At 33.5% G+C, this 8,076-nt stretch overlaps 1 pseudogene; it reads left to right on the top strand.

Annotated features, from left to right (window-relative positions):
• Positions 1-1,839: 1,839 nt before the first annotated feature.
• LOC131898885 (bis(5'-nucleosyl)-tetraphosphatase [asymmetrical]-like) lies at positions 1,840-2,248 on the top strand (annotated as a pseudogene).
• Positions 2,249-8,076: the final 5,828 nt, after the last annotated feature.

Below are 8,076 nucleotides of genomic sequence, written 5' to 3'. Positions count from 1 at the left end.
TAATGAATGTTATTGATAATAAAATGATGTAATGTACACTGTATCTGTAGAAAAATTGACCCAATACCCTGTAATATATGTAGTTCACCCCCACCCTCTTCTGATCTATATAGGGCTAGCCAATTTTATTGTTTCACTTAAGAACATCATTAATAAAATACATTGTATAGTTAGGTTTACTTATATAATAATCACTACATAAAAATACATTTCTACTTTAAAAAGAGTACTATTCACTATAAAGTCATATCTAATATATTTTTTCTAATATATTTTAATAGGCATGAAAACAGTATCAATTTGTAAAGCTATCAGGCAGATTTTGTGATCATGCTCTTTAACATGTAAAACTGACATAAAATTAGTTCTATAAATGAATTTTTTTGTATTCTAACAGACTAGCTACTATATATTTAGATTCTGTCATATTATCAATTTTACTGAAAAATTAATCCAATTTATGGTTTCGACTTATAATGAGTAGAAGCAGCTACTACACATTGTAATATTAAGGGCAATTTAAAATATTTAAAACATATATGCCAAAAGACATTTATAACTATACTCGTCAAATTAATTCAGATCAAGACTTTTTTCTCCTGGATTCTAAAATTGAGTTAAGATACTCAATTCTATTATGATATTCTTTTATTCTAGATACCAGATATAGACAGATATATATCAGCTATATAAAATGGCTGACACTAAAAATAGTGAAATTTGTAAAAAATAGTAAAAAATTTTCTCGAACATGGTAATTTTAATCTGAAAGTAATGATCATTTCTAATAATATTACTACTTTTATAATTTACATATATAAAGATAAACTGGAGGATGTAGTTCCTAATGCAATATCACTTTTAGATAAAATATCTTTGGGGATAACAATAATATATACCGAAATGGCTATTGAAATAAAACTATTTAGAAGGTTACATCTGCATTTCATTGCTTTGGAATCATTTTTAAAATTTGTTATTATTGGGTAACCTCTAGACATTTTTGCAACTATATAATGTATTTTGAGTATATTCCTTCAAATATATTCTGCTACCTTCCTGTTTCAGGGTCCTCCCCAGACAACTTCACTTCTACTTTCATGTTTAGATCTACCCAGATATGAAGAGTATTATTTTACCCAAATTTATCAGAGTAATTTGTGAAGAGATAATAGAAGATACTCATTCTAAGTCTGCATTTGAATTCTGCCTTCCACAACTTGTCTTTAAGTTTATGATCACTACGTTTTCATGCTAATTAAATAGCCTCGTATTTCTATTTGTTTCAACTATATCAACTGTAGCTTTGTGAGGAAATTTGCACACATTTTATTTGGTGTGTGTGTGTGTGTGTGTGTGTGTGTGTGTGTGTGTGTGTTGGGGGAATTAACTCACTCAAAAAACTGGACAAAAATCAGTTTTAAAGTTTGTAAATACCCTTTAATATCAAAGAAGTTACCTGAAAACATACATACAAGTAACATTATACAGATTGGATAGGTTATATTTAGGAGTATGTATACATATACATTTATACATGCTATAACAATTCATGAATGTGAAGGAGAGCTGGATGGGATATACGAGAGGGTTTGGAGTGAGGAAAGGGAAAGGATTAAATGTTGTAATTATAGCCTCAAAAACAAAATTTACAAAGTTAAGAAGATTATGCATACAGTGAACTCTAAGTGGGGGCATAAGGGAAGTGTAACCAATGTTAAGGAGTTTGAAAAAGCCATATGGAAACCTACCATTTCATGAACATATTAAAATATAATAAATAAAAGTTTCAGTTCAAGACTTGCCTAGTGCCTCTGTGTTGCATGCTGAAAAAAGATCATGGCCCTGAGAGTATGTGGCTTGATCATCTTCCAAAAACACCTTATACCCAAGAGGGACCACAACAGATGGTATTCATCATTGGATTCGTCCAAAAGGCCATGAGGACCATGGAGAGAATGACTTAGAAATGGCTCTGAGAGACTCGAGGAAACTGGCATAGAAGCAAGTCATCTGATTTTAATTGAGAGGTTCAGAAAGGAGTTCAATTATGATGGCAGGAAGAAACTTAAAACAGTCATTTATTGGCTGGCAGGGTTAAAAGACTATGATGTAGAGATCAACTTCTCCCCAAAGCATCAAGCACACCACTGGCTAGGGTTGGATGATGCCTGCTATTGGTTCAATTCAAGAAGATGTAGGTACCACTTCAAGAGGACATCAGTTTCTCTGCTCCACACCATCCTGAGCTGACTACATAGTATGCTACACTTTCACAAAATCCTCAAGGTTCTTGAGGTGAACTGATCTTCCCATTCAGGGAAGGATGTGTTGGTCTTTGGCTTCTTATAGCCAAGAACAAACAGGTTGGTGAAATTAAAATTAGGTTAGTACTATTAGGAGAGAGCAAGTAAGCCCATGGATTCAATCTCTAGCATAAAAAACAATAACTTTATACAGAAGACAAGCAAGAGTATTAGTTAAGTTAAACATCAAAGAAGGAGTAAAAATTTAAAAATGCCAGCCCCAGAAAGTGTATTCTTGTACTTTATAAACAAACTTTGAGCAGGTTAAAGATAAATAAATAAAATAATAGATAGATAAATAAATAAAGCCCAAACAGTTTGAACAAGATAATGTTCATGGGTAGATAATGCTTCTCTACAAAGCCAAAAGCTATTAAACCAAACCCTAGTACCAGGTGTGGGATACTTCCCTACACATTTCTATATTTAAGTAGATTTGAAAAGTTAATATATAGGAAAGTTTGATGAAGGAACAAATTTAAATTTCTTACTTTTTGTATAGTTACCTAAAAATTATAAGGCATTCTTCTTAATATTATTTTTGTGAAATTGCCTTATGACTCATTAGAAATGAACAATTTAAGAAACAGTATTTTCAAAGAATTATGTATGCTGTAACTATCAGTCATACCAAATTATTTGCATAATATTTTCATACAATTTTTCTTTATTAATTTATTTCTTATGTGTATGTGTGTATGCCTACTTGTCTGTATATGCAAAAGCTGTGTGCAGGTAATTGAGGTCAGAAGAGGGCATTGTGTCTCATCAAACTAGAGTTACAGACAGTTGTTAGCCATTATGTTGATGTTAGACGTTGAACCCAGTGCTCTTAATTGCTGAGATACCTCTTCTGCTCCTCATAAAATTTTCATTTGCCACAGAAGTTAAAGTCTGTTACTAAGAAAATGACAATATCAAATGATCAAATTAAATGTCATTTTAAATTTGATTAACAATCCAGTTTGCAGACTCTTATTTAATTCAATACTTTTCTTATTTCCAAAAATACTCAGATGTTTAAATGCAATTCATACTATGAATTTTATTTAAAGTTCCCGTAAGATAATAATAATCAGTACAAATAAAATGACAAGGCAAGACAAGTCACAGGTAATTTACCATATTTTAATATACTTTTAGCGAACTATTTATAACCTTTTTTCTCAGATAAAAGAGTTAAATGAAATTAGAAAATTGTCTCTTGCCATTCTCTTTGTTCCAATAACAGGCTGAATTGAAAATTACTATTATTGAAGTTCAAGATTGTTCCAATTTGATGCAAAAATACATAAAGCAATACATTATTTTTAATGATACTGGCCAGTGGAAACTATGCAGACTTCCATAGCTTTATATTTAAGTAAATAAATAAACCTGGGGAGATTTAAGTACTCATTAACCTGTTCTACAAACCTTGGCCAACCTGATAAATATAAAAACTGTTTGCCAGTGTGTTAGTTTTTCTATTCAAAGTAAATGAGACTAAAAGAGTAGAAGAATGTATAATTCAAACATGACAATAATCTTTTCCTTTTTCATCACATCACTTTCAAAGTTCGATGTGGTATTAACACCGTAATTGATTGTGTCCTGTAACACAAAAAGGACAAGTAGTCCTAAATAAAGTTATGTAAAATATTTCAAGCATTAAAAATATTAAGACTATTAATTATTCTAAAATTTTCTTTGTATTGAAAACCTCTCAAACATCTTCCTCTCACCAATGATTCTCGGTTATCTAATATTTCACAATTAAACAACTAGAACATAGATTTTTGTTTTATTTTGTTTTTTATTTATTTTTATTTATTCTTTGTGTTTTTCACATTATGCCTCCTGATACTATTCACCTTTTTTAGTGTTAACTCTTTCAGTGCTGGTGACCAAATCCAGACTACTACACTTACTAGGTAAGTGCTCTTTTACTGAAATACATCCCTAGTCCACCTTGTTTTCATGCTTTTAAAATTAAAGAATTGTAAATTTTAAAAAGAGCAGAACAAATTAACTGAGATAATGTTCAACACTAAATATTTCAACTAAATAATAATTAATAAACTGAACATTGAATCAGACCACTTATTAACTGCTGAAATAAGGGCACTTGCTCAACCATGTTCATAGCATCTTTATTCAGAATAACCAGAAACTGGAAACAATCCAGATTTCCCTCAAACAAAGAATGGATAAGGAAAATATGGTACATTTACACAATGAAGTCTTACACAACTCTTAACAAAATGACATCATGAAATTTGCAGGTAAATGGATGGAACTAGAAAAATACCACCCTGTATGAGGTAACTCAGACCCAGAAAGACAAACATGGTATGTACTCACTTATAAGTAGATATTAGCTGTTAATAAAAGACAATCACAGACCTAGAAAAGCTAAATAACAAGGAGAGCTCTAGAGGGAACAGATGGATATCCCCGGGGAAGGGGAAATAGAATACATTTTGTGGGTGGACTGGAGACAGGTGGGAATGTGAACAAGAGGGATCAGGTCGGGGAAGAAGGGACAGGGGGAGAGTGTATAGGGAGAGATGACTGGAATCAGGCAGTATTTTGCAGGCAATGTGGAAACCTAATGAAGTGGAAACTTCCTGGAACCTATCAGGGTGACTCTAGTGAGGACTGTTAGTAATAGAAGATATGGAGCCTGAACCAGTCATCTTCTGTAACCAGGAAAGGCTTCCAGTAGCGGTACTGGGACACCAACCTAGCCACAAAACCTCCCTACAACCTGTCTGACTGCAATATATGCTGCAGCAATGGTGGCTCAAAGCTTGTGGGTGTGGTCAACCAATGACTAGTCTAATTTGAGGCCCATGTCAGGAGAGAGAGCTTATGACCAACACTGCCTGTGTGGCCAGGAACCAGAAGCTGGACAGCCCAGAGACCTAGGGTAGAACAAAACATGACTTTCCCCACCCACCCCCCCAAAAAAATCAATAAAATTTCATAGTGGTATTCTGCTATACTCATAGATCATGTTTAGTCCAATCATTTATAAGAGAGGCTTCCTCGGGCAGCTAATGGGAGCAGATGAAAAGAACATTAGGCAGTACCCCGTGGAAGAAGAGGAAGAGGGATTAGAGGAATCAAAGGGGTCGAGGACACCATGAGAACACAGCCCACAGAATCAACCAAGTAGGGTTCATAGGGACTCAACAGAGACTGAAGCGACAATCTCAGAGCTTGCATCAGTTTGTACTAGGAACTGCACATATGCTATGGTTGTTTAGATGGGGATTTTATGGGACTCATAGCAGTGGGAGTGGGGTTATCTCTGACTCTTTAGCCTGATATTAGGGACCCTTTTCCTCTAGGTTGCCTTATCCAGCATTGAAATGAGGGTTTGTGCCTAGCCTTATTGCATCTTGAGAGTATCCCTAGGATGCATACACTTTTCTGAAGAGACATAGAAGAGTAGTGGATTGAAGGGAGGGAGATTTGGAATAGTGGAGGGAGGGGAAACTGCAGTTGGGATGTACTGTATGAGAGAAGGATAAATTAAAAAAATAATTGCATTTGATTCAAATCAATATATCTCAGTAATACATGTGTTATAAAATACATTTTCTCTTTTATATTTTTTCTTTCATAGTTACCTAATGATAAATATTTAAATAAATGCAATTCAAGTATACTTGGAAAAATGTGAACATGAAACCGTCAGACAAAAGATTATAAATATCAAGAGCAAACCTAAAAGACATTATACATTCTACAATCTCAAAGTACACAATAGGAAGTTCTATTGAAAAAAATTCACCTTCTAGAATTTTTCAACCTAGTCTTGCAAAATGGAAAAGTTGCATGTGATTACTTAAACATGGCATCGTTTACTGTTGGTACTACTGCTATAGGATTTATGTTTTCTTTTATGTATCCTCTTAATAAGATGGCCTTTAAAAGCTGCTCGTTGTAACACAAGTCTTAGTGTTTTCATTTTTATTTCTTTCATTCTTTTTTAGCCATACATGCTGATACTTCAAATGCAAGAGTTTTGGGAGGTAAAGGTCATCATCAACTACATAGTGAGTTTCACACCAGGTTTACTACTTGGAACCAATTTCAAAACAAAATTCATCAGCAACCTTGTCTCTTTTGTTACCTAAATAAAGTTGAAATATTTCTACTTTACTTGAATCAGTCAGTCTTTCAATGAAACAATCAGGATAAATACCATCAGAGCACTACAGAATGCTTTAGAAATTTTTCATTTTCTGCACATGAAGGGGATTTGTGAAGCAATAGCACAAGCTGGATGAACTCAGAATTCTTTGTTGTTGAGATTTTGCCACCACATAGCACAGGTTCTAAGCCCTGCTCTGTCATTCACAGATGTGAGATTTTCTTTGATTTGGCTCTCTCCTCTATGGTAAATCACACCATTGGGCGGTTCAATAAGGTGGGGAAGTCGGTATATCTGTAGAGCTCTGCAAGTACTTATTAAATGATATTCCCTTTCCTTATGTCTTCTATATCAGAAGGGATTTAAAGTGTACTTAAGAATATTTTCAAGAGCATGATAGACTGTATAGTCTAGAAAAGAACAGAAAAAAATCTTTACTATATATTCCATTACTGTACTAAACTTTCCATGATAAACAATTCAAGGGATGAAAAAAAAATCTTTGCTCACAATTTCAAAGGATTTTGCCCAAGTTCAGCTGAATTCACTGCATTGGACCTAAAGTGATGTTATCATAGTATTACAAGCATGTGATAGAGGCCAGGAAGCCAAAGAGACTAAGACAAAATGTAACCCCCACTGACACATGCCCAGTGTTCTCCTTTCCTAGTTAGGCCCAACCTCCTTAAAGTTCCTAGAACCTCTAATATATCACCATCAGCAGAACACTTTTCATATTTAAACCACAATAGGTCTTATAATGCTTGATTTAAAAAATGTAGCAAGTAGAGAGATGTACATTTTCAATAGAAAGATAAAAGAATTCCATAAAGAATGGGAGAACAATAACAACAACAAACAGCAAAACAAAACTCAGAATGATAAACTAGGACACTTGTTATTATTATCTTGGAACTTACTGAGCTCATTAGTTGTGTGGTGTACAAAATTAGTCTCCATATGGAAAACAGCCAAAGCTGCCCTCAAAATCTAAGATTCAGTGGCATTCCAGCTCAGTTATAAAATACCTTACGTAAAATCAGCATGTATGAAATCATAAAACTCATCACTACATATCAACAAGTATACAAACAAGACATTTACAACTATTCCTTTTGTTGAAGCATTCATCTAAAAACTCTTATTTGTAAATAATAATTTGATGAACATTCAAAAAACAAAGCTAGTTCAAACAAAAGAAATGTAGGCAAAATGGGCATATAAATCAGCACTTGGATTATTTGCCTTAACATTTATATAGCTAAATTAAATGAACATTATAGAAATAGATGTTCAGAAAGTACCTTCATGAAAATAAATATTCAAATTAAATTGGAAAAAATAGACTTGTAAGAATTTCTCAGTAAGAAGCTCAGCATGTTAATTTATATTTATAATCCCAACACTTTGGAAGCTAGTATAGAAGGATTACTGCAAGTCTGAGTGAAGCCTAAACCATAGACTGAGACTCTGTGTTCAAAAAAAAAATCCCCAAATTCAGCTAGGAAGATGGCTGAGCTTGCCACATAGCTAAAGACCTGAGTTGCAATCCTTAGACGCAATAGAATGAGTATCAAAAATTATCCTCTGGCATTCTCACATGTCTTGGCATGTATGCCTGCACAA

The sequence above is a fragment of the Peromyscus eremicus genome, chromosome X, assembly GCF_949786415.1.
Source record: "Peromyscus eremicus chromosome X, PerEre_H2_v1, whole genome shotgun sequence".
NCBI lineage: Eukaryota > Metazoa > Chordata > Mammalia > Rodentia > Cricetidae > Peromyscus > Peromyscus eremicus.
This window is presented reverse-complemented; position numbering and strand designations above follow the sequence as displayed.